The sequence below is a fragment of the Macaca thibetana genome, chromosome 19 (assembly GCF_024542745.1).
Source record: "Macaca thibetana thibetana isolate TM-01 chromosome 19, ASM2454274v1, whole genome shotgun sequence".
NCBI lineage: Eukaryota > Metazoa > Chordata > Mammalia > Primates > Cercopithecidae > Macaca > Macaca thibetana.
Genome location: NC_065596.1, coordinates 40,620,808 through 40,646,530, shown reverse-complemented (window position 1 = coordinate 40,646,530; position 25,723 = coordinate 40,620,808). Strand labels below are relative to the sequence as shown.

Below are 25,723 nucleotides of genomic sequence, written 5' to 3'. Positions count from 1 at the left end.
CAGTAGAGACGGGGTTTCATCGTGTTAGCCAGGATGGTCTTGATCTCCTGAGCTCGTGATCCGCTCGTCTCGGCCTCCCAAAGTGCTGGGATTACAGGCTTGCGCCACCGCGCCCAGCTGAGAATCTATATTATTAATGCTTCAACTAAATTATGAGAAGGGAACCCTACTTGAGGTGATCTAGGTAGAAAATAAACATTCATGGGTCTACAAAGCTGAGAGTACTCTTGAAAATTAGCCTTTCCATTTCAGAATTAGGAAGTTGTATAACAAATAATGAAAAATTGCCAAATAGAAGAAAAAGATGACTACATAAAAATTAGAAAGTCCACCTGGGATGCTAGGGAAGAAAAATAATGCTCATATTTCTTTCTTTCTTTTTTTTGAGATGGAATTTCGCTCGTTATCCAGGCTGGAGTGTAGTGGTGCGATCTCGGATCTCGGCTCACTGCAACCTCTGCCTCCTGGGTTCAAGCGATTCTCCTGCCTCAGCCTCCCGAGTAACTGGGATTACAGGCACACGCCACCACACCCGGCTAAATAATGCTCATCTTTCTAAGAAAGGGAATAAATCAACCCACAAGTGCTTCCTCCCAAAACCCCATTAAAACGATAAGAAAGGGGAAAATGGTACAAACTCACAAGAAAAAAAAATTTACAAGAGACACTGGTACACAACAATAGGTATTAACAAACTTTTCAATAATGGAAAGGACACGGAAGAGTTCAATGCACAGCAGAGTCATCTCAGGAAACTCAAATAATGCGAATGTACTGCAGAAGAGAGCGCCAGTGATTTGTACCACAAAATATCGGAAAAACTCAGAAAATGAAGTGAATTAGGTTTTTCAAAAGGAATAAAGGATGGTGGCTGAAAAAAAGTGTAAGGAGCAGTTGAATACGCACTGTCCAGTTATGAGAACAAAGGACTGGCCACATCTTCGTATGAAATGGAAGTTTATCCCCTGCAGAAATTTAATCAGAGCTCAGGGGCATCCAGCAAATGAGATGACAGGAATGAGCTGCTACACGGAAATCAGAGATTAAACCCACATATGTGGTAAGAACTGCAGCACCATTCTGCAGCTGAAGACAAAAGATGTTGGCAACCAGGTATATATACCTACGGGCAGGATACGAGAGGATCCTTCTCTGGATAAACCGAAAGGCCCACAATAAACGTCATTAGCAGCCTGGCCAACATGGCAAAACCCTATCTCTACTAAAAATACAATAAATTAGCCTGGTGTGGTGGTGCGCACCTATAGTCCCAGCTGCTTGGGAAGCTGAGGCATGAGAATCGCCTGAACCTGGGAGGCAGAGGTTGCAGTTAGCTAAGATCACAACACTGCACTCCAACTCCAGCCTGGGTGACACAGCAAGATTGTTGCAAAAACAAAACAAACAAACAAAACCTCATTAAGATGCCCCTCCAAGATGATAAGTGTCACTTGTATTCATATTTCATTGGCTAAAACAAAGGACTTGGCCATGGCTGCTCACTGGAGTCACAGTATAATCTTCTGCAAGACGGAGACCAATGGTTCAGTAAGCATTTCACTTTTCAGCCACTGAAGGATACAAGCACCCAGGCACAAAAGAGCTCATGATCACCTTTTAGTGAGCTGTTAACTAATATTCCACTAACCCCACTAACATGAAAGACATCAAAATCAAGAGAAAAAAGTTATGAGAAAATAAAGGCAAGGTCCAGCAGACAACACTAAAACCAATCAGGAATAGGTAGAAGATATTTTGTCAGTTAAAGAACAACAGGGCTTTGTAAGCAAGAAATGGAAAGAAAAGTTCCCTTAGAAATTAAGACTGTTGGAGGGAGAGGGGGGAGATAAAGCAGAGCATATCCACATTCATCAATAACAAGTCACCTTGTTCCAGAAGGCATCGCTTGCCTCACCCTAGCAAACTCAGGCATGGCTGGGTGCTCACTTGGCCGATAAAATAGGATCACAGTGACAAATGTCATTTCATGGTAGAAATTTCCATGACAAGTTCAGAGGATACACCAAGGAAACATAAAAGCTGAGTAAAAGAAGTTCCAAAAAAAGAAAACTCATTAGAGGAAATATTCAAAGAACAAAAAAACTGCCTCTACTCTAAGTCAAAGGGACAATTTGAGTAAGAATAAGACCCATACCTAGTCACATTACTGTGACATTTCAAAACAGAAAATACAGAGGTTATAAGTGTTTTCAGAAAGAAAGAAAAAGGCTGGACACAGTGGCTCACACCTGTAATCCCAACACTTTGGGAGGCCAAGGTGGGAAAACCACTTGAGCCCAGGAATTGAAGACCAGGCTGGACAATATAGTGAGACCCCATCTCTACAGAAAAAAAAAAAAAAAAGTAAAGCGTTTCCGAGACCAAAAAGTCTGAGAACAGCTGCTCAAAATATCCATTCAACAAATACTTGTCTCATTACCATGTGCATGGTACAGTTCTAGGCTCTAGGGATAAATAGTATTGAACAAAATTGATAATATCCCCTGCTCTCATCAAGTTTACATTCTAGCGGACATGCTAACAGAATAGAGATGGTTTGTTAAAAAGCAGTCCGGGCACAGTGGCTCCTGCCTGTAATCCCAACATTTTGGGCGGCTGAAGTGGACGGATCACCTGAGGTAAGGAGTTCAAGACCAGTCTGGCCAACATGGCGAAACCATCTCTACTAAAAATACAAAAAAAAAAAAAAATTAGCTGGGCATGGTGGCAGGTGCCTGTAATCCCAGCTACTTGGGAGGCTGAGGCAGAATTGCTTGAACACGGAAGATGGAGGTTGCAGTGAGCCGAGATCACACCAATGCACTCCAGCCTGGGTGACAAAGCAAGACTCTATCTCAAAAAAAAAAAAAAAAGTTTTCAGTGCTATGGAAAAAAAGGGAAGCCATAAATAGATTTAATTTCAGAAAGGATGAAATCTGAAAAGGTAAGAATCATGTTAAGACATGAAGAAAATTAAGACAATGATCCTTACAGCTATATGGAGGAAGATCTTTTTTTTTTTTTGAGACAGAGTTTCACTCTTGTTGCCCAAGCTACAGTGCAATGGCACCATCTCAGCTCACTGCAACCTCTACCACCCAGGTTCAAGCAATTCTCCTGCCTCAGCTACTCTCCCAAGTAGCTGGGATTACAGGCACATGCCACCATGCCCAGCTACTTTTGTATTTTTAGTAGAGATGGGGTTTCACCATGTTGGTCAGGCTAGTCTCGAACTCCTGACCTCAGGTGATCCGCCTGCCTTAGCCTCCCAAAGTGCTGGGATTACAGGTGTGAGCCACCATACCCAGCCTGGAGGAAGAGCTTTCTAAGTAAAAATTAAACAAGTTCACAGGCCCAGAAAAGATCCTGATGAGCTTCAGTGACAGTGATACTTATCAAACATGATGTCCTTCATGTCCTTCTTTGGCTTAGCCTGACCCCCTCCTACCTTTTATTTTTTTACAGACAGGGTCTCACTGTTGCCCAGGCTGGAGCACAGTGGCACAATCATAGTTCAGTAAAGCCTCAAATTCCTGGGCTCAAAGTGATCTTTCTACCCCAGGTTCCTGAGCAGCTAGGACCATAGGCATAGGCCACCATGCCCTGCTACTTTTAAAAACATTTTGTAGAGATGGGGGTCTCATTATATGGCCCAGGCTAGTCTCCAACTCTTGGCCTCAAGCAATCCTACCTCCCCGTCTACCTGAATGCTGGGATTCCAGGTGTGAGCTGATATATCTGGTCCCTATCTTGTAATCTTTTTTTTTTTTGAGATGGAGTCTTGCTCTGTCACCCAGGCTGGAGTGCAGTGGCGCAATCTTGGCTCACTGCAAGCTCCGCCTCCCGGGTTCATGCCATTCTCCTGCCTCAGCCTCCCGTGTAGCTGGGACTACAGGCTCCCACCACCACACCCAGCTAATTTTTTGTATTTTTAGTAGAGACAGGGTTTCACCGTGTTAGCCAGGATGGTCTCGATCTCCTGACCTTGTGATCTGCCCATCTTGGCCTCCCAAAGTCACTGCGCCTGGCCTTTTAACCTTTTTAGAATCTATACATCTTCCTGGAAGTGGCTCCCAGAATTTTTTTTTTTTTTTTTTTGGAGACAAAGAGTCTTGCTCTGTACCTTAGGCTGGAATGCATGGCACCATTTTAGCTCACTGCAATCTCCACCTCCCAAGATCAAGCAAGTCTCCTGCCTCAGTTTCCCAAGTAGCTGGGATTACAAGCGTATGCCACCACAGTCAGTTAATTTTTGCATTTTTAGTAGAGATGGGGTTTCGCCATGTTGGCTAGGCTGGTCTTGAACTCCTGACCTTAGATGATCTGGCTGCCTTGTCCTCCCAAAATGCTGGGATTACAAGCGTGAACCCCCATGCCTAGACAGAAAGAAAAGTTTAGATTTTTAAGAGATAGCAACCAGATGCAAAGCTTGAACCCTGATTACGGCCTAGAATTTAAAAAAACTATGGAAGGCATTCTGGGGACAATTGGAAAAATGTGAACATAGTCTGGGTAGTCTATAATATTAGGACAATATGGTTAATCTTCTAAGGTGTGATAATGGTATTTCATTATATACGGGGAGCTCTTTTTTTTTTTTTTGAGACGGAGTCTTACTCTGTCGCCCAGGCTGGTGTGCAGTGACGCGATCTCAACTCACTGCAACCTTGGCCTCCTGCTTCAACCTCCCAAGTAGCTGGGATTACAGGCATGCGTCACCATGCCTAATTTTTGTATTTTTAGTAGAGACAGGGTTTCACTATGTTGGTCAGGCTGATCTCAAACTCCTGAAATCTGGTGATCCGCCCACCTCCACCTCCCAAAGTGCTGGCATTACAGGCATGAGCCACCACACCTGGCCAGGAACTCCCCTTTTTGGTAGAAGATATATATCTCTAATTTTTTAGAAGTAAAACATCGTGATGCCTCAGCACACAAAATAAACACACGGATACAGACATACAAAAGCGTGGCAAAATATTAATGATTGAATCCACATGGTGGGTACATAAGAGACTGTTTTACTATTCTTTCACCATTTGTTTTATTTAAAAAATGTTCATATGAAAAAATAATTGAATGGCTGGGCATGGTGACTCACACCTGTAATTCCAGGGGCCAAGAGTTTAAGACAAGCCTGGCCAACGTGGCGAAACCTCGTCTCTACCAAAAATACACAAAATTAGCTGGCTGTGGTGGCACACACCTATAATCCCAGCTACTCAAGAGGCTGAGGCAGGAGAATCACTCGAACCTGGGAGATGGAGGTTGTAGTGAGCCCAGACTGCACCACTGCACTCCAGCGTGGGTGACAGAGCAAGAGTATGTCTCAAAAAAGAAAAGAAAAGAAAAAAGAACTGATCAATACTTCCACACAAAAAATTCATAGATTATTTAACAGCAACTCATGCATTCTCAAACTACTGATCAGAAAAATAAAACATGGACCTGCCTTTCAACAGGATTATGATGCAGACTGTAGACAGCAAAATCTAAAAATATGTTTAAGATATCATTTACTGAGGACTTGTAAGTTCCTCTGGAAAACATGAAGTAATGGACAAGCAGAGGGAAGATGAAAAAAGGCAGAAGTAACAGAAACATTTAATGAAAATTGAATTCAAGTTTATATGATAAGTAGTACCTACACAAGTAGAATATTTCATAATCAAAGGCCAAGATTCAAAAATTTTATAAACAGAAATATGTTCATATTCGTAGTCACATAATTTGTATGTTTTTTTTTTTTTTTGAGATGGAGTCTTGCTCTCTTGCCCAGGCTGGAGTGCAGTCTCAGTTCACAGAAACCTCCGCCTCCCGGGTTCAACCGATTCTGCTGCCTCAGCCTCCCGAGTAGCTGGGATGATAGGTGTGCACCACAACGCCCAGCTAATTTTTGTATTTTTAATAGAAACAGGGTTTTACCATGTTGGCCAGGCCAGTCTCAAACTCTTGACCTCAGGTGATCTGCCTGCCTCAGCTCCCAAAGTGCTGGGATTACAGGCGTGAGCCACCGAGCCTGGCCTTTTTAAAAAAAAAAAAAAAGATATGGGGTCTCACCATGTTGTCCAGGCTGGTCTAGAACTCCTAGGCTCAAGAGATCTGCCGCCTTGGCTACAGATGTGAGCCACCGTGCCTGGCCCTTTGTTCTCTATTAAAGAGAGCTTACTGTGTCTTTTTAAGGCTTGACTGATTCTATTACAAAGACCATGAGAAAAGAAATAATCCAGAAATAACATGAAACTGGTCTGAGGTAATCTCTGGATCTCGAAATAATGGGATGAAAATTGTAATGTGGGTAGCATTCTGACACAATGAGAATGAAATTAGACAGCTGTCTGTCCCATAAACAGGTAAAACTGTGTAAGGCAAGACGGAAACTCTAGAGATGCCAAAATAAGAACTGAGATTACAGTTACTTCTAACTTAAGAATGAGACCGGGAATAGTGGCTCCTACCTGTAATCCTAGCACTTTGAGAGGCAGAGGTGGGCAGATCCCTTGAGGTCAGGAGTTTGAGACCAGTCTGGCCAACATGGTGAAAACTGGTTTCCAAAAAAATACAAAAATTAGCCGGGTGTGGTGGTGGGCACCTGTAGTCCCAGCTACTCAAGAGGCTGAGGCAGGAGAATCACTTGAACCCGGGAGGCAGAGGTTGCAGTGAGCCACGATGGGCACCACTGTACTCTAGCCTGGACAACAGAGCGAAACCACGTCTCAAAAAGAAGAAATATTTATTCTTCTAAAATTGTAGTCGGCTCACAGCAACCTCTGCCTGCTGGGTTCAAGTGATTCTCCTGCCTCAGCCTCCTGAGTAGTTGGGATTACAGGCATGTGCCACCACGACCAGCTAATTTTTGTATTTTTAGTAGAGACGGGGTTTTTCCATGTTGGTCACGCTGGTCTCGAACTCTCGACCTCAGGTGATCCACCCACCTCGGCCTCCCAAAGTGCTGGGATTACAGGTGTGAGCCACCGCACCTGGCTCTCTAGCTACTTTTTATGTCTGTGAAAGAGAAAAAAAATGTTAAGAGTAGGAAGTTATAATTCTCATGTCATATGAGAGAGGATGTGAGTAGGCAGCTGCCATTACTCTTCTAAGAAAGAGTCCTTGGCCGGGCGCGGTGGCTCAAGCCTGTAATCCCAGCACTTTGGGAGGCCGAAACGGGCGGATCATGAGGTCAGGAGACCGAGACCATCCTGGCTAACACGGTGAAACCCCATCTCTACTAAAAAATACAAAAAAAAACTAGCTGGGCGTGGTGGCGAGCGCCTGTAGAAGCTGAGGCAGGAGAATGGCGTGAACCCGGGAGGCGGAGCTTGCAGCGAGCCGAGATCGTGCCACTGCACTCCAGCCTGGGCGACAGCACGAGACTCCGTCTCAAAAAAAAAAAAAAAAAAAAAAAAAAAAAAAAAAAAAGAAAGAAAGAAAGAGTCCTTTCTTATCTATTTATTTTTAAAAACAGAGATAGGTTCTTGCTTTGTCGCCCATGTGGGAATGCAGTGATTCAACCATAGCTCACTGCAGCCTTGCACCTCTGGGCTCAAGCGATCCTCCTGCCTCAGCCTTCATGTAGCTGGGACTACAGGTATGTGCCACCACACCGGGCTAATTAAAATTTTTTTTGCAGCAACAGGGACTTGCTATGTTGCCCAGGCTGGTCTCATGCAATCCTCCAACTTTGGCCTCCCAAAGTGCTGGGAATACAGGCATGAACCACTAAGTATGGACAAGAAGAGCCCTTATGTATGGTGCTCTCCACAACCATAGGACAGCTTCAAGGGCCTCATCACAGCTCCTTGCATGCAATCATGGAATCCACGAATTTAACACTGGTTGAAGGAAATTTGATGGACCCACTGACATCCCTGAATGGTAGGGAACGTAGGGCTTAGCAAGGAAAGACACACCACCCTCGAATAAAGCAGCCTGTTAGTATAGCAGGACAGAGGAAGGCACGATTTTCTTTAAAAAAACAAACAAACAAAAAACACAAATTTTAAAGTTCAAGAGGGCACAATTTTCTATCTCCCTAAATTCCTGACTTCTGTATCCAACTGTCTACTTGAATACTCATTTATATGATCAATAGACATGTCACAAGCAACAAGTCCAAAAGAAAACTCCTGATCTTTCTCAAAAATTTCTACAGACTTCCTATTTCACTAAATGATAATCCATTTTCTTCCAGTTTTTCAAATCAAAACCTCGGACTCTTTTTTCTCATATCCCACATACAATCTGTAAGCTATTCCTTTAAACTATTTTAAAAACCAGACAGATCAGGCGTGGTGGCTCACGCCTGTAATCCCAGCACTTTGGGAGGCTGAGGCAGGTGGATCACAAGGTCAGGAGAGAGAGAGACCATCCTGGCCAACATGGTGAAACCTCATCTCTACTAAAAACACAGAAATTAGCCAGGCATGGTTGCTTGCACCTGTAGTCCCAGCTACTTAGGAGGCTGAGGCAGGAGAATCGCTTGAACCTGGGAGGTGGGGTTGCAGTGAGCTGAGATCATGCCATTGTACTCCAGCTTGGGCAACAGAGGGTGACTCAGTCACAAAAACAAAAACAAAAACAGAAAAAAAATCTGACTACCTGTCACTAAACCACCATCACTTTCTCACTCAGATTTTTGAGACAAGATTTCTTCACCTAGAAATTTTTTTTTTTTTTTTTTTTTTTTTTTTTTTTGAGACGGAGTCTCGCTGTGTCGCCCAGGCTGGAGTGCAGTGGCCGGATCTCAGCTCACTGCAAGCTCTGCCTCCCGGGTTTTTACGCCATTCTCCTGCCTCAGCCTCCCGAGTAGCCGGGACTACAGGCGCCCACCACCTCGCCCGGCTAGTTTTTTGTATTTTTTAGTAGAGACGGGGTTTCACCGTGTTAGCCAGGATGGTCTCGAACTCCTGACCTCGTGATCCGCCCGTCTCGGCCTCCCAAAGTGCTGGGATTACAGGCTTGAGCCACCGCGCCAGGCCTCACCTAGAAATTTTTGAGACAAATCAGGACTTTTCTTTTGGACTTGTTACTTATGACATGTCTGTTGATCATATAAATGAGTATTCAAGTAGCCAGTTGGATACAAAAGTCAGAAATTTAGGGAGATAGAAAATTGTGCCCTCTTGAACTTTAAAATTTGTGTTTTTTCAAAAAAAAAAAAAGAAAAGCAAAAGGCCTCCAATTAACCTTATAGCCTTGGCCCCCTACATAGTTTATTTTCTATATAACAGACCTGATTATTCCTTTCAAAATGTAATTCTGATCTCATCATTCCTCTGCTGAAAGCCCTCTGATACGCCGGGAGCAGTGACTCACGCCTGGAATCCCATTACTTTGGGAGGCCAAGGCAGGTGGATCACTTGAGGCCAGGAGTTCGAGACCAGCCTTGGCCAACACAGTGAAACCCTGTCTCTACTAAAAATATAAAAATTAGCCAGGCGTGGTGGCAGGCGCCTGTAATCCCAGCTACTCGGGAGGCTGAGGCGGGAGAATCGCTTGAACCTGGAAGATAGAGGTTACAGTGAGCCAAGATCGCGGCACTATACTCCAGCCTGGGTGATAGAGCAAGACTCAGACTCAAAGAAAGGAAAAGGAAAAGGAAAGGGAAAAGGAAAAGGAAAAGGAAGGAAGGAAGGAAGGAAGGTCAGCCCTCTGTTGAGTCTCCAAAATCACTCAGAATCAATGCTGAAGATGTGATTTGACCTGTTACCTAACCACTGCTACTCTTATTCCCTTTTGCTCTCTCTCTTCCAGCCCACAGCCCTGATCACTGTTCTCTGAATGGGACAGCAAGCTTCTCCTGCCTTAGGGCTTTTAACATTTTGTTCTTTCTGGCTACTGATTTTCCACCCAATACTGCACGCCCACTCTCACACTCTTCAGATCTTTTTTCGAATGGTATTCAGTGAGACCTTTCCCCACCAGGCCGATTTAAAATTACAACCCCAACTACCCCTCTCTATGCCAGTCTCCCTTACTTCTTTCCATAGCACTTATCACTATCTGATAGTATATATTTTTTAAGTATTTACTCATTGTTTGTCTCCCCCAATTACAACACAGTCCCTAGGAGGAAGAAATTTTTGACTGTTTTGATAGCTGACATTTCCCTAGCATCTGAAATAGTACCTAGTACATATCATGCAATAAATACTTGTAGGATGTGAATATATCAGGTTGGTAGAAACATAAATGGGTTTACTTCTTTTGAGAGCAATGTGCTTATCTCAGTTAAATTTATAAACATAACTTTGACCCAGCATTCCACTTAAAAGTAAATGCTATGTACTTTTGAATCTTCATATTTCTGCAAAGCAATATAAACAAGTATACATACTTGTGTCTTCAATAGCAGAAGCCTGGAAACAACCTAAATGTCCATTAGTAGGAGGCAGGTTAAGTATATTACGTGTCAGCCAGGCACGGTGGCTCACGGTGGATCACTTGGGGACAGGAGCTGGAGACCAGCCTGGCCAACATGGCAAAACCCCATCTCTACAAAAAATACAAAAATTAGCCAGGTGTGGAGGCACATACCTGTAATCCCAGCTACTTGGGAGCCTGAGGCACAAGAATCTCTTGACCCCAGGGGGCGGAGGTTGCAGTGAGCCAAGACTGGCCTGCGTGATACAGCAAAACTCTGTCTCCAAAAAAATGAATAAATAAATAACAAATTATGTGTTGACAGAGAATTCTAAGAAAAAAACTTATGTACATAATAGAATATATACCACCATTTACATGAAAAGGAAAAATTAGGGCTTATATGTATACTTATTTGCAGCACAGATATAATATACTGGCTTATTCCTAGGCTACCTCAAGAAGGATATATGTGACACTCTTAAACATGACCACAACTTTACAAAAAAACTGCAGGACTAAGAGTCGGAGCTAAGAGGAGATTTTTTTCGGGAATCTGAGACTGGAGGATCACTTCAGCCCAGGCAGCTGAGGCCGCAGTGAGCTGTGATTGTGCCATACATATATGCCCCCACACATAAAAGTAGCATAGGGAAAACTGATTTCTAGGTCAACAACTTATGACAGTGGTACATGGTGGCAGAAGGAAGGGAGGCAGAGGAGTCCACGGATCTACGATGGCAGAGGTAAATGAGAAGACAACGGGAAGTGTGAGAACAGGTGTAAAGTATAATTCTGAGGCATTCAGTCTCTGAGAGGATGAGAGAAGGTAGTAACAAAAAGGAACTTAAATATCAGACAATATGTAAGGTCTTACAAAGTATAAAGGACAATGAGTGAGGACAGGAAACGGGACAAGGATGAAGGAGAACAGCCACCACAGTGGCAGCACAGACGAAGAAGGAAGGCTGACGTCAGAACAGCAATAGGAGGGGCGCCTGGCCCCTCTAGAATCTGGTGAAGAAGAAGAATGAAACACACAAAAATGATGACTGGAAGCATCATTCAGGAATCTAGAAAACTCACAACAAGCAATACTCTACGTCTAGAGCCTGTAAGAAAACATCCTTCAAAGCACTTCAGAGGTATTAATGCTGACTGAAAAACTGTGGCCTGCCTGTCACTGACTCACCTGCACAGAACCTTCCCACTTCTCCACCACGCAGTTTGTCTTCTGGCTTCAACAGAGGATCATAGAACCTGCTACTGGGGAAATGACAGAGCATTACAACGTTAATGCTGAGGCCAAAGTACCATCCTAGAACTCAGGTTGAGCCCTGGGGTCTCCTGGCCTTCTGAAGAATGAGGGTGCAATTTCCAAAGATGCACAGAACAAAGTAATGACCTTCTGCCTTACTGACTAAAGCACACACAATCATATGAGCAGGACTAGGGCCATTAGAATCCTAAACTTCAAAGCCATGCTCATTAAACCACTTAAAGTCTACACACATCCACAAATGGGAAAAAGCGAGAATTAACTTTCAGAATTTTACTCACACAGAGAGCTATTCACACCTCGTGTGAGTGGTTGCTGTTTTTCTCCAGCACTACACTCCCACGCAGGGTGCTGAGAGGAATTTAACTACAACCCCTATTCGTAGATGAATTCAACACTCACGTCTGACCTTAACAACATGTTCCCATCAGAACTAAAGCACATGGGCACAACGTGTAGGAAGTTGTTCTGACAGTACTCAAGAATAAAAACTCAAACATGTTCCTGGAGTCCTACTATTTACCCTCTTTGCACTATACTGAGTGAAATTCTTTCTTTCTTTCTTTTTTGAGACAAAGTTTCGCTCTTGTTGCCCAGGCTGGAGTGCAATGGTGGAATCTCAGCTCACTGCAACCTCCGCTTCCTGGGTTCAAGCAGTTCTCCTGCCTCAGTCTCCTGAGTAGCTGGGATTACAGGTGTGTACCACCACACCTGGCTAATTTTGTATTTTTAGCAGAGACAGAGTCTCACCATGTTGGCCAGGCTGGTCTCGAACTCCTGACCTTAGGTGATCCGCCCACCTCAGCCTCCCAAAGTGCTGGCATTACAGGCGTAAGCCACTGTGCCATGCCCTATTTCATATTAGAAATGTCCTGGTCCAGGTGCAGTGGCTCACACCTATAATCCCAGCACTTCAGGAGGCTGGAAGTGGGTGAATCATCTGAGTCCAGGAGTTCAAGACCAGGCTAGGCAACATAGCAAGACCCCGTCTCTACAAAAATACAAAATTAGCTGGGAGCAATGGTGTGCGCTACGCCTATAGTCTCAGCTACTTAAGAGGCTGAGGTGGGAGAATGACTTGAGCCCAGGAGTTCAAGGTGGCCTGACAAAGTGAGACCTTGTCATAAAAAAGAAAAGAAACATCCTAGAATATAGGTTTATCCATTAGTTCAAAAAACATTTTTGGCCGGGCGCGGTGGCTCAAGCCTGTAATCCCAGCACTTTGGGAGGCCGAGGCGGGCGGATCACAAGGTCAGGAGATCGAGACCACAGTGAAACCCCGTCTCTACTAAAAAAATACAAAAAATTAGCCGGGCGCGGTGGCGGGCGCCTGTAGTCCCAGCTACTCAGGAGGCTGAGGCAGGAGAATGGCGGGAACCCGGGAAGCGGAGCTTGCAGTGAGCCGAGATCGCGCCACTGCACTCCAGCCTGGGCAACAGCGTGAGACTCCGTCTCAAAAAAAAAAAAAAAAAAAAAAACATTTTTAAGCCAGGTGTAGTGGTGTGCACATGCACTACCAGCTTCTCAGGAGGCTGAGACAGGAAGATCACTCGAGCCTAGGACTTGAGGTTGCAAATACATGATCATGCCTATGAATAGTCACTGCACTCCAACAGAAAAAAAAAATATATATATATATATACACACACACACATACACACACACACACATATATTTTTTTTTTTGAGACAGATTTTTTTTGAGACAGAGACTCATTCTGTTGCCCAGGCTGGGAGTGCAGTGATGTGATCTTGGTTCACTGCAACATCTGCCTCCCGGGTTCAAGCCATTCTCCTGCCTCAGCTTCCCGAGTAGCAGGGATTACAGGCGCGCACCACTACACCCAGCTAATTTTTGTATTTTTAGTAGAGACGGGGTTTCACCATGTTGGCCAGGTTGGTCTTGAACTCCTGACCTCAGGTGATCCGCCCACCTCAGCCTCCCAAAGTGCTGGGATTACAGGCATGAGCCACTGCGCCCAGCCAAAAAAAAATTTTTTTTCTTTTTTGAGATGGAGTTTCACTCTTGTTACCCAGACTGGAGCGCAGCGGCGCGATCTCAGCTCACCGCAACCTCCGCCTCCCAGGTTCAAGCGATTCTCCTGTCTCAGCCTCCCAAGTAGCTGGGACTACAGGCATGCGCCACTATGCCCCGCTAATTCTGTATTTTCAGTAGAGACGGGGTTTCTCTGTGTTGGTCAGGCTGGTCTTGAACTCCCAACCCACCTCGGCCTCCCAAAGGGCTAGGATTACAGGTATGAGCCACCGCACGTGGCCCTCCAAAATTTTTTTAATCAATAGTAGACATTATTGGGATGACTGACCAAATTTGAATATCGACTTTGGATTAAATAATACTAATGTACCAATGTTAAACTTCCCGATTTTGATCACCGTACTGTAGTTACGAAAGAGAAGTTTTTGTTCTTGGAAAATGCATGCTAAAGTATTTATAGATAAAGGAAGCATGTCCACAACTAGTTTCAAATGGTTCAGGAAAAAAAAAAAAATCATACACATTTGGGAGAAAGAGAGAAGGAAAAATAAAACCACCAAAATGTAAATGATTGGTGAAACTGGGTAAAGGATATATGGGACTTCTCTGTACTATTCCAACTCTTCTATAAAGTTGTAATCAAATAAAAAAGCATAATCATAAAAAATTTAAGTTTCTATCACATATATACCCCCCCATCCACTATATGTTGAAAAAGCTTGATCACCAATTCCTAATGGAGTGTGTCAGAGACATAAGGCTTAGAGCATGATTTAAACCAAAACATACATGACAGGAACCTGAGGTGAGTTGGCTGGAAGCAACTTGCAGGAGGGAGATCAAGTTTGAGATTCTGTACATTCAGAGTGCAGGTTTCTGAACACATGCAGGCAGACAGATCCATTAGGCAGTTGGATATACAGATCAGGAGCTCAGAATAGGGCTAGAACAGAAATGGGAACTTGCCAGCTGTCAGACTATCACTGCTGGTGAAGACACAGGGAGAATGTTACTGTGGGCTGGATGCAGTGGCTCATGCCAGTAATCCCAGCACTTTGGGAAGCCAAGGTGGGCAGGATCACTTGAGCTCAGAAGTTCAAGACCAGCCTAGGCAACATGGCAAGATCCCAACTCTGCAAAAAATCCAGATCCAAAAATTAGCAGGGTGTGATGTGGTAAACGTCTGTAGTCCCAGCTACTTGGGAGGCTGAAACAGGAGGATTGCTTGAGCCTGGGAGGTGGACGTTGCAGCCAGCCGTGATCACGCCACTGCCCTCCAGCCTGGGTGACAAAGCAAGACCCTGTCTCAAAACAAACAAAACAAAACAAAACAAAAGAATCACAAAGCAGGAGGAGGGCTTGGTGACTCATGCCTGTAATTCCAGCACTTTGAGAGGCTGAGGTGGGTAGACTGCTTGAGCCCAGGAGTTCAAGACCAGCCTGCACAACAAAGTGAGACCTTATCACTAAACAAAAATACAAAAAATTAGCCAGGTGTGGTGGTATGTACCTGTAGTCCCAGCTACTTGCAAGGTTGAGACAAAAGGACTGCTTAAGCCTGGGAGGTTGAGGTTGCAGTGAGCCGGAAAAAAAAAAAAAATTAAGAATCACAAAGCAGATGAAAACTGAAACATAACAAAATGAACTTAAGACAAAAATTTTAAGAAGCAAGCAAAGCTACAGACTGCAAAAGAAAAACAGAGGAAATGAGTAAAGAAACAGTCACCCAAAAGAAGCGAATGGACAGTAAACAGAAGAATAGGAATGGACATCCTATTATTGTTCCATTTGATTTTTTTTTAAGGATGCAATAATGAAATTTTGAGGGATTTTTGTTTCCTCAATTAATAGATTTTCCCTGGTTGTTGCACCTGGGCTATTAGCAGTATCCTCAGTCTTTCTGCTCACACCCCCACCGACCCAGGCAGCGTGGGTAATCTACATTTATATAATCATAACCTATATCTGACCCGAAAAGCCAGTATCTTATCTAATGTAAAAACATTGAAAAGCAAATCATCATAATAAAAGTAATAGAAAAACACTGAAGGCATTTCTATTAGATTCTAAACAGACAAGGATGCCCACTGCCTCAATTATGTAATCTAATTACAAATAACTAAGTAAGGAAAACAGGGAATAATATTAATATGTAAAAATCAACAGCTTTATATATAGCAACAATGACTCCATTCATAATAGCAACATAAAACAAAATATCCAGAAATAAACTTATTAAGAAGTGTCCAAATCTGTACGAAAAAAAATTTTAAACACCCCAGACGACCCAAAAAGAAATCAGAATACATACCACGCACATAAAAAGGAATATTTAATGTCATAAAAATGTCCCTATTCCCAAGTTACATTACAAATTTAATGCAATCCCAATAAAAATAACAAAATAAGTTCTATCTTTTCCCCTTCTGGAACTAGACAAGCTAATCCTAAAGTTTACAAAGAAAAATAAACAAGCAAGAATAGCCAGGAACCACTGAAAACGACGAGCAATTAGGAGACTAACTATACCACAAAGTAAAACACAATGATAAAGCCTCAATAGTAAAAAGATAAATATTTTCCCTGGTTGTTACACCTGGGCTATAGCAGTGTCCTCAGTCTTTCTGCTCACACCCAGAAACAGACCAAATAAATGTGAGAATTTAGTATATAATCAAAGTGGCATCTTAAAAATAGTGAACATAAAGACCCTTTTTTGCACTCCAGCCTGGGCGACACAGCGAGACACCATCTCAAAAAAACAAAAACAAAACCAAAGAAAACATAAATAAAAAGCTCTTTGGTGTGGTGCGGGGATGCCTCTGTGCTCACCAACCACAGGGAGCTCATTCTAAGCATAGCTATGTTTAAAAAAAAAAAACTATTATTACTAAATTGAAACAAACAAAACCTCCTGATTCTGCAAGATTAAACAAAAAAGAAACAACCACTGTGAACAATGTCAAATGCAAATGAAAAACTTAAAAAAAAAAAAAAAAACACCACTCATTTCGTATAGGGTTAACCTTTCTAATGTATAAACAGCTCCTCTAAGGAAAAGACAACCCATAGAAAAATGGTGAAAAGGATATGAATAGACAGTTCCTAGATTAATACATACGGGTCTTTAAACATATAAAAAAAAATTCTCTCTCACTCATAAGAAGGGATGTAAATGAAACCTACACTGAAGTTCTGATTGTCTCTTATGCCCCTAGCTAAATATCAAATATTCAACACTACACATGGTGAGCTTGAGGGGAAGGTGCTCTCGCACATGTTCGTGGGAGTGTAAGTACTTACCCACTGGGCAGTGCCATTTGTATTAATAGCAGTCTAGTTTAGAGCTACTCCTGTGTCAGTATAAAATGGCACACATAAAAAAGTTATTCATTACTGCATTGTTAGCAACAGCAGAAGACTGGAAACAAACCAAATACTCAACAACTGGATTAACTGAATCAACTATGGTGCATCCAAACAATGACATCTTATTTATATAGCAGCTAAAAAAAAAAAATTATTTTTAAAGATTATGATTCAGAAGGAACATCTTGGCTGGGTGCAGTGGCTCACACCTGTAATCCCAACACTTTGGGAAGCCAAGAGAGGAGGGCTGCTTGAGCTCAGGAGTTCGAGACCAGTCTGGGAAACATAGTGAGACCTCGTCTCTTCAGAAAGTAAAAAAGCCAGGTGTGGTGGAGTATACCTGTGGTCCCAGCTACACAGGAGGCTGAGGCAGGAGGATCACTTCAGCCCAGGAGTTGGAGGCTGCAGTATGCCACGTTCACACCACTGCACACCAGCTTAGGTGACAGAGCAAGACTATTTCAAAAAAAAAAAAAAAGGAAGGGCTATCTCGAGGACATATTGTTATTAAGGAAAGTGAGATACAGAGAGGTGCCTATGGTATGCTATCTTTTATGTAAGGAGGGGGGAAATAGGAGTGAAGAAAAATATATACTAGTGAGAAAACAAAAAAAAAAACCCACTTGAACAAAAAACAAGAAGCAAACAAAAAAAACAAGACATGTTTATATAAGACAAAGAAGAATGTGACTGGGTGGGGAAGGGAGCAGAATAAGATATCTCTGTGAGACAGATCTTTGTTGAGTCACTGAAATGAATTACTTACTTCAATAGTAATCAAATTCATTTTTTAAAAAGCAGTCCCTTGGCCCGGCAAGGTGACTTATGCCTGTAATCCCAGGTGGATCATGAGATCAGGATATCAAGACCATCTCGGCTAACACGGTGAAACCCTGTCTCTACTAAAAATACAAAAAATTAGCTGGGTGTGGTGGTGGACGCCTGTAGTCCCAGCTACTCGGGAGGCTGAGGCAGGAGAATGGTGTGAACCCGGAAGGCGGAGCTGGCAGTGAGCCGAGATCACACCACTGCACTCCAGCCTGGGTGACAGAGCGAGACTCTGTCTCAAAAAGAAAAAAAAGCAGTCCCTTAACCTGAAAACAACAAATGACCGGACGCGGTGGCTCAAGCCTGTAATCCCAGCACTTTGGGAGGCCGAGACGGGCGGATCACGAGGTCAGGAGATCGAGACCATCCTGGCTAACACGGTGAAACCCCGTCTCTACTAAAAAATACAAAAAACTAGCTGGGCGAGGTGGCGGGCGCCTGTAGTCCCAGCTACACGGGAGGCTGAGGCAGAAGAATGGCGTAAACCCGGGAGGCGGAGCTTGCAGTGAGCTGAGATCCGGCCACTGCACTCCAGGCCTGGCGACAGAGCAAGACTCCGTCTCAAAAAAAAAAAAAAAAAAAAAAACAAACAAACAAAAAAACAAATGAACCCAACTGTATGTTAACTTTGCAACATAATTCCTCAGAAAAACAATTTCAAATGACTTTAGAACAGAGTGCTTTTGACTACACACATCTTCAGTGAGATGCATTTTAAAAGGTGGGCTCGGTAGCTCATGCCTGAAATTCCAGCACTTTGGGAGGCCAAGGCGGGTAGATCACTTGAGGTCAGGAGTTGGAGACCAGCCTGGCCAACATGGTGAAACACTGTCTCTACCAAAAACACAAAAATTAGCTGGGCATGGTGGCTGGCACCTATAATCCCAGCTACTTGGGAGGCTGAGGCAGGAGAATCCACTGAACCTGGGAGGCAGATGTTGCAAGTGAGCTGAGATCACACCACTACACTCCAGCCTGGGTGAAAGAGTAAGACAACATTTCAAAAAACAAAAAAAATTAGCTGGGCGTGCTGGTGGATGCCTGTAATCCCAGCTACTAGGGAGGCTGAGGCAGGAGAATCGCTTGAACCCGGGAGGCAGAGGTTGCAGTGAGCTGAGATTGCGCCACTGCACTCTAGCCCAGGCAATACCGCGAGACTCTGTCTCAAAAAAAAAAAAAAAAAAAAAAAAAAAGGTGCATTTTAAGAACAAAAATAGCTACATATATTAAAGAATTTTTTAACATGATACAGTATGTTTACAGTTACTACTATCAGCATTGTTATTGAAACCATTTTCTTTACATTGCAGGATAAAGCAAAGAAAATAAGTACTTATAACTTGTTACAAGTTTTTACTATAAAATACAACTAGGAGGCCAGGCACGGTGGCTCATGCCTGTAATCCCAGCACTTTGGGAGGCTGAGGTGGGGGGATCATCCGACACCAGGAGATCGAGACCATCCTGGCTAACACGGTGAAATCCCATCTCTACTAAAAATATAAAAAATTAGCTGAACGTGGTGGCATGTGCCTGTAGTCCCAGCTACTCGGGAGGCTGAGGCAGGAGAATCACTTGAACCCAGGGGGTGGAGGCTGCAGTGAGCTGAGATCCTGTCACTGCACTCCAGGCTGGGCGACAGAGCAAGACTCTGTCTAGAAAAAAAAATAAAAATAAACAACTAGGAGCTAAGAAATTAGGTAAAAATACTATACCATTTAAACTGAATTAGAAATACAAATATGGACTCATGATTTTTAAAAATACATTTAAAGGCCGGGCGCGGTGGCTCAAGCCTGTAATCCCAGCACTTTGGGAGGCCCAGACGGGCGGATCACGAGGTCAGGAGATCGAGACCATCCTGGCTAACACGGTGAAACCCTGTCTCTACTAAAAATACAAAAAAAAACTAGCCGGGCGAGGTGGCAGGGCCTGTAGTCCCAGCTACTCGGGAGGCTGAGGCAGGAGAATGGCGTGAACCCGGGAGGCGGAGCTTGCAGTGAGCTGAGATCTGGCCACTGCACTCCAGCTCGGGCGAAAGAGCCAGTCTCCGTCTCAAAAAAAAAAAAAAAAATACATTTAAAATGTATTTTTTAAATGTTCTGTCATTTAAACTGGCCTTAAAACAATGTTACCCCTGGGCAATGAGCACACCCTCCATCTTGTCTCTAACACCATTCTCCAATAAAAGGAACCAGAGCTCCTTGGAGAAGTGGCCAATTCCAAGTCTGGGAGGAAGGTTCAAGTAAGCCTGCAGTGCAGGAAAACCTTCCAAGATAAATGATGTCTGTCAAAATGAGACAAGAATGAACTGAAGGGGTGTCCACTGGCATCAAAAAGTGCAGCTGATTCTTTTTTTTTTTTTTTTTTGAGACAGAGTCTCGCTCTGTCACCCAGGCTGGAGTGCAGTGGCCAGATCTCGGCTCACGGCAAGCTCCGCCTCCCGGGTTCACGCCATTCTCCTGCCTCAGCCTCCCGAGTAGCTGGGACTACAGGCGACCGCCACCTTGCCCGGCTAGTTTTTTGTATTTTTTAGTAGAGACGGGGTTTCACCGTGTTCGCCAGGATGGTCTCGATCTCCTGACCTCGTGATCCGCACGTCTCGGCCTCCCAAAGTGCTGGGATTACAGGCTTGAGCCACCGCGCCCGGCCAAGTGCAGCTGATTCTAGAACACGCTAAATATACACAACTTTAGGATGACGTTTAAGAAAGAAAAAGCCGGCCGGGCGCGGTGGCTCACGCCTGTAATCCCAGCACTTTGGAAGGCCGAGGCGGGCGGATCACAAGGTCAGGAGATCGAGACCACGGTGAAACCCCGTCTCTACTAAAAATAGAAAAAAATTAGCCGGGCGCGGTGGCGGGCGTCTGTAGTCCCAGCTACTCGGGAGGCTGAGGCCGGAGAATGGCGTGAACCCGGGAGGCAGAGCTTGCAGTGAGCCGAGATCGCGCCACTGCACTCCAGCCTGGGCGACAGAGCGAGACTCCGTCTCAAAAAAAACAAACAAACAAAAAGAAAGTTTAACAATTAGCAGGCCGTGGTGGCACACCTGTAGTCCCAACCACTGTGGGCGTGGGGCTGAGGTGGGAAGGTCTCTTGAGCCCAGGAGGTGGATGGTGCAGTGAGCTGTGATCGCACCAGTGCACCCAGCCTGAGCCACAGAGTGAGACCCCATCTCAAAAAACAAAAAACAAATCTAACTTCCTCATTCCAGTTAAAAAAGGAAACATCCACAGAAAATTTGAAGTAAAAAAAATAAAATATAGAAATATCAGGCCTGGCACAGTGGCTCACGCCTGTAATCCCAGGACTTTGGGGAGGCCGAGGCGGGTGGATCACGATGTCAGGAGACCCATACCATCCTGGCTAATACTGTGAAACCCCATCTCTACTAAAAATACAAAAACAAAATTAGCCAGATGTGGTGGCAGGCACCTAAAGTCCCTGCTACTCAGGAGGCCGAGGCGGGAGAATGGCATGAACCAGGGAGGCGGAGCTTGCAGTGAGCTGACATCAGGCCACGGCACTCCAGCCTGGCCAACAGAGTGAGATTCCATCAAAAAAAAAAAAAAAAAAAAAAAATATATATATATATATATAAAAAAAAAAAAACAAGAAAAGTACATCTACATATCTTATTCTTTCAGAAATTCCTACTAGACAGTACTAATGGCGGGACTATATTTTCTGAGGAAGCATTTTTTTGCAGCTAGTAATAAAAAGTACTAGTATTTAACATTAATCAAGTACTTACTGCACACTTGGGACTATTCTTAGAATTTTACATGTATTAACTTCTGGAGCTGCACAATCACCCTTTGAATCAAATATTGCTATTATCTGTATACTATGAAATGAGCAACTGAGGCCCAAGGCTTAAGTACCTACCTGAGGTCCCCAAGGTAAAAAGTGGCAGAGGAAGGAGTTAACACAGGAAGTCTGGCTCCTTGGCCTATGTCTTCCTTTAAAAAAAAAAAAAAAAATTAGCTCACGCCTGTAATCCCGGCACTTTGGGAGGGCAAGGCAGGCGGATCACATGAGTTCAGGAGTTCGAGACCAGCCTGGTCAACATGGTGAAACCCCATCTCTACTAAAAATACAAAAATTAGCCAAGCATGGCAGCACACTACACTCCAGCCTGGGTGACAGAGCAAGACTCCATCTCAAAAAAATAAAATAAAATAAAATAAAAAATAAATTTTAGTATATATATTACATTCATAGTTAGAAAACAAACATAAATGCCTATTTGCCTTTGCCCTGTCTATTCCAGTACCCCCAGCCCCAACAGATAGCCAGTTTTATTAGTTTCTTATGTATCTTTTGAATTTTTTTTTTTTTTGAGACAGAGTTTCACTCTTGTTGCCCAGGTTGGAGTGCAATGGCGCAATCTCTGTTCGCTGCAACCTCCGCTTCCTGGGTTCAAGCAATTCTCTTGCCTCAGCCTCCCGAGTAGCTGGGATTAACAGGCATGCACGAGGCCAGCTTGCTAATTTTGTGTTTTTAGTAGAGATGGGGTTTCTCCATGTTGCTCAGGCTGGTCTCAAACTCCTGACCTCAGGTGATGGGCCCGCCTTGGCCTCCCAAAGTGCTGGGATTATAAATACATATTATTACCCCTTTTCTTATTCCAAATGCATCGTGCATCATACTCTACATTCTGCACCTTGCTCTCAGTTAACAATACATTTGGAAGTTATTTCAGTCTCAGTATATAAAGAGCTTCCTCCTCATTCTTTTCTACAGATATGTATGATTTTGTTGTATTGATGTACACCAAACTCCCAGTGATTTTGTTGTATCGATGTACACCAAACTCCCAATGATGGGCACGAACTGTTTTTTTTTTTTTTCTTTCTTTCCTCTCTCTCTCTCCTTTCTTTCTTTCTTATGACAGGGTCAGCCGGGCGCAGTGGCTCGTGTCTGTAATCCTAGCATTTTGGGAGCCCGAGGTGGGCAGATCACTTGAGGTCAAGAGTTTGAGACTAGCCTGGTGAAACCCCTTCTCTACTAAAAATACAAAAAAACTAGCCAGGCGTGGTGGCGGGCACCTGTAATCCTAGCAACTCGGGAGGCTGAGGCAAGAGAATCGCTTGAACCCAGGAGGCGGAAGTTGCAGCCAGCACAGATTGTGCCACTGCACTCTAGCCTGGGCAACAGAGAGACTCCATCTCAAAAAAAAAAAAAAAAAAAAAAAACAGGGTCTGGCTGTCAACCAAGCTGGAATGCAGTCGCCAGGATCTCTGCTCACTGCAGCCTTTACCTCCTGGGCTCAAGTGATCCTCCCACCTCAGCCTCCCAAGCAGCTAGGACTACAGGAGATCTCACTATGTTGCCTACGCTGATCTCTATCTCCTGGACTTGAGCCATCTTCCTGCCTTGGCCACCTAAACTGCTGGGATTACAGGTCTGAGCACCACACCCGGCCTGAGGCTTTATATTTTAAAATGTGTCGGGCCCCCACCTCCCCACACCTCAACGCCTTTTTTTTTTTTTTTTTTTTTTTTGAGAGGGAGTCTCGCTCTGTCGCCCAGGCTGGAGTGCAGTGGCGCCATCTCAGCTCACTGCAAGCTCCGCCTCCCAGGTTCACGCCATTCTCCTGTCTCAGCCTCCCCCGTACATGGGATTACATGTGCCCACCATCACGCCCGGCTAATTTTTTAATATTTGTTTTAGTAGAGACAGGGTTTCACCGTGTTAGTCAGGATGGTCTTGATCTCCTGACCTTATGATCCGCCCACCTCGGCCTCCCAAAGTGCTGGGATTACAGGCGTGAGCCACGGCGCCTGGCCAACGCCTTTTATTTTTCAGTTACTGGCTCTTGCAGCTTGTTTATTTTTCCATAGTAAGTCTACGATCAGTTCCCCTAGTTCCAAAAGAGAAAAGCCTGTCCATACTTTTACTAGGATCACATTATTATTATTATTATTATTATTATTATTATCTGAGACGGAGTCTCGCTCTTGTCCAGGCTGGAGTGCAGTGGCGAGATCTCGGCTCACTGCAACCTCCGCCTCCCGATTCAAGCGATTCTCCTGCCTCAGCCTCCGCAGTAGCTGAGATTACAGGCGCCCACCACCACACCCGGTTAATTTTTGTAGTTTTTTATTTTTATTTTTTAGTAGAGATGGGATTTCACAATGTTGGGCAGGTTGGTCTCGAACTCCTGACCTCAAGTAATCCACCCATCTCCGCCTCCCAAAGTGCTAGTATTACAGGCACCAACCACCGCGCCCGACCAAGATCACATTTAATTTCATACATTTACTTAAGTTTGCGTACACTTCTTAATGTCACATGGTATATTTATTTGTTCACATGTCCTGCCCCTTAGTAGTATTTTAAAGTTCTTTCCCAATAGTTTTGAACCTTTCCTAAGTTTTCTTCCACAATACTTTATCTTTTTACTGCTATTGTAAATATTAGTTTTCTTCAATTATGTATTCTAATTGATATTTGTAAATCAGAAAGCTATTTATTTGTAGATATTAATTTGGTACTCAATTAATTTAACTTTTTATAATTTAAAACTATGTCAATGACGACGGCGGGCGGGGGGTGACTTCCTTAGAAAAAGCATCTTTGGAGACGTCAGTAGTTTTATCACTTCACAAAATCCATACAACCTGAGAACGCCTCGACTCACTAAGAAATTAAGACACCTAGGATTTAGTCCAGACTCATAGATAAACACAGCAACAATTAAGCTTTCTTCAAAAAATGAGGATAACTGTGCCTAACCTAAAACCTTTGACTCCCTCATCCTGGGCGCTGTTATATGGCATTGCTTCTTAAAGTGTACAATGTTATTTAACCTAGGGCTCTGCTTAACAGCCCTATTAAAACACCCCAAAGATTTAGGGATTTGAACAGTTTGAAGCAGGCGCCCCGAAACAAAAGTTCTTCTGAAACACTCGTTTAAAAAAAAAAAAAAAGTCACGGTGATTTGCATTCCACTCCAATTAAAAATAAATGCTTTTATATAAAAACTCGTTTTTAAATTATTCAACACTTAGCTTTTCCACCCCTTCCATTTTCAAGTAAAAAAGACGCTCCAGGAAGATGGCACCGTTATAATTATCAGCACTTTCCACAAGGGAAGTGCAGCTCAAACCTTATACCTCAATGTTGGTCTCCTACATCTCCCTCTTAGGCACAATCACACACAATCCCACACCCGGTTTCACATTCACTCAACAATCCCAAGCATCGGGTCAAACTTTGCGGACAAACTCAGGGTCACACTGGCTCAAACCCGCCTCAGAGGCCCCCACCTCCGCCCTGCACGTAGGCCAGAAGCTCTTAGACCCACTCCCTGCCCTCCCGCCGCGCCCCTAAAGATCAGGAATCCTCCCCTTTAACCTCCCCGGTCCGACCGACCCGAGACGCCCAGATCCCACCTCCTACTTTGGCGCCACGTGGACCCAGGGGCCGTACTGACCCGCGGACAAAGACCAAAATGTCCACTCGGTGCGCTACGCTTGCGCACTCCGAAGGCGAGGAAGCACTCCCAGAAGTCTCCGCGGCGCGGCCCGCCTCGGTCACCGCGGCCAGGCCCAGGCTGGTACTGAATTACCTTCTATTACCAGCAACGCCGCTTCTCGGGCCTTGGACTACATTTCCCTTGAGGCTTTACTGGTCGACTCTCTGTCTCCTCCCCTCCCCCCGCGAACCTGGCTGCCTCCTTCTGTGACGATGGAGCTCTTGAGGTAAGTAGTCCTTTAGCGTTAGATAACTTCAAGCTTGCTGGAGGGGCTGGAGTGGCGACGCCCTCTCCGAAGCCTCGCGGGCGCAAAAATGTCAAAACGGGCCAGGCCCCGACTCAGAAATAAGAGAACGCCATTTTGTCTCTGGCCGATGTGGCTCTGGACTACAATTCCCAGAGCCCACA

At 44.2% G+C, this 25,723-nt stretch overlaps 3 protein-coding genes across 20 annotated transcripts in view; 2 read left to right on the top strand and 1 right to left on the bottom strand.

Moving 5' to 3' along the window:
* ZNF146 (zinc finger protein 146) overlaps nucleotides 1–25,356 on the bottom strand; it is a 28,830-nt gene extending 3,474 nt beyond the window's left edge. The window contains exons 1-4 of one of the 11 annotated variants that reach the window (XM_050769267.1): nucleotides 25,233–25,330; nucleotides 21,721–21,794; nucleotides 11,555–11,628; nucleotides 10,537–10,639 (exon numbers count right to left, since the gene is read on the bottom strand). The gene's annotated coding sequence lies outside the window, so the exon portion shown is untranslated. Of the gene's footprint in view, nucleotides 1–10,536; nucleotides 10,640–11,554; nucleotides 11,629–21,720; nucleotides 21,795–25,232 lie in introns of all 11 variants that reach the window. The other 10 variants (XM_050769268.1, XM_050769266.1, XM_050769265.1 and 7 more) reach the window with 10 other exon arrangements.
* LOC126942129 (60S ribosomal protein L37-like) overlaps nucleotides 1–25,723 on the top strand; it is a 303,593-nt gene that overhangs the window by 139,583 nt on the left and 138,287 nt on the right. The window contains exon 1 of one of the 8 annotated variants that reach the window (XM_050769382.1): nucleotides 24,387–24,390. The exons of the other annotated variants lie outside the window; for them this stretch is intronic. The gene's annotated coding sequence lies outside the window, so the exon portion shown is untranslated. Of the gene's footprint in view, nucleotides 1–24,386; nucleotides 24,391–25,723 lie in introns of those variants that run through there. 8 annotated transcript variants of the gene reach the window in all.
* The window catches only part of ZNF565 (zinc finger protein 565), a 38,786-nt gene continuing 38,407 nt past the window's right edge, over nucleotides 25,345–25,723 (top strand). The window contains exon 1 of the mRNA XM_050769070.1: nucleotides 25,345–25,541. The gene's annotated coding sequence lies outside the window, so the exon portion shown is untranslated. The remainder of the gene's footprint in view (nucleotides 25,542–25,723) is intronic.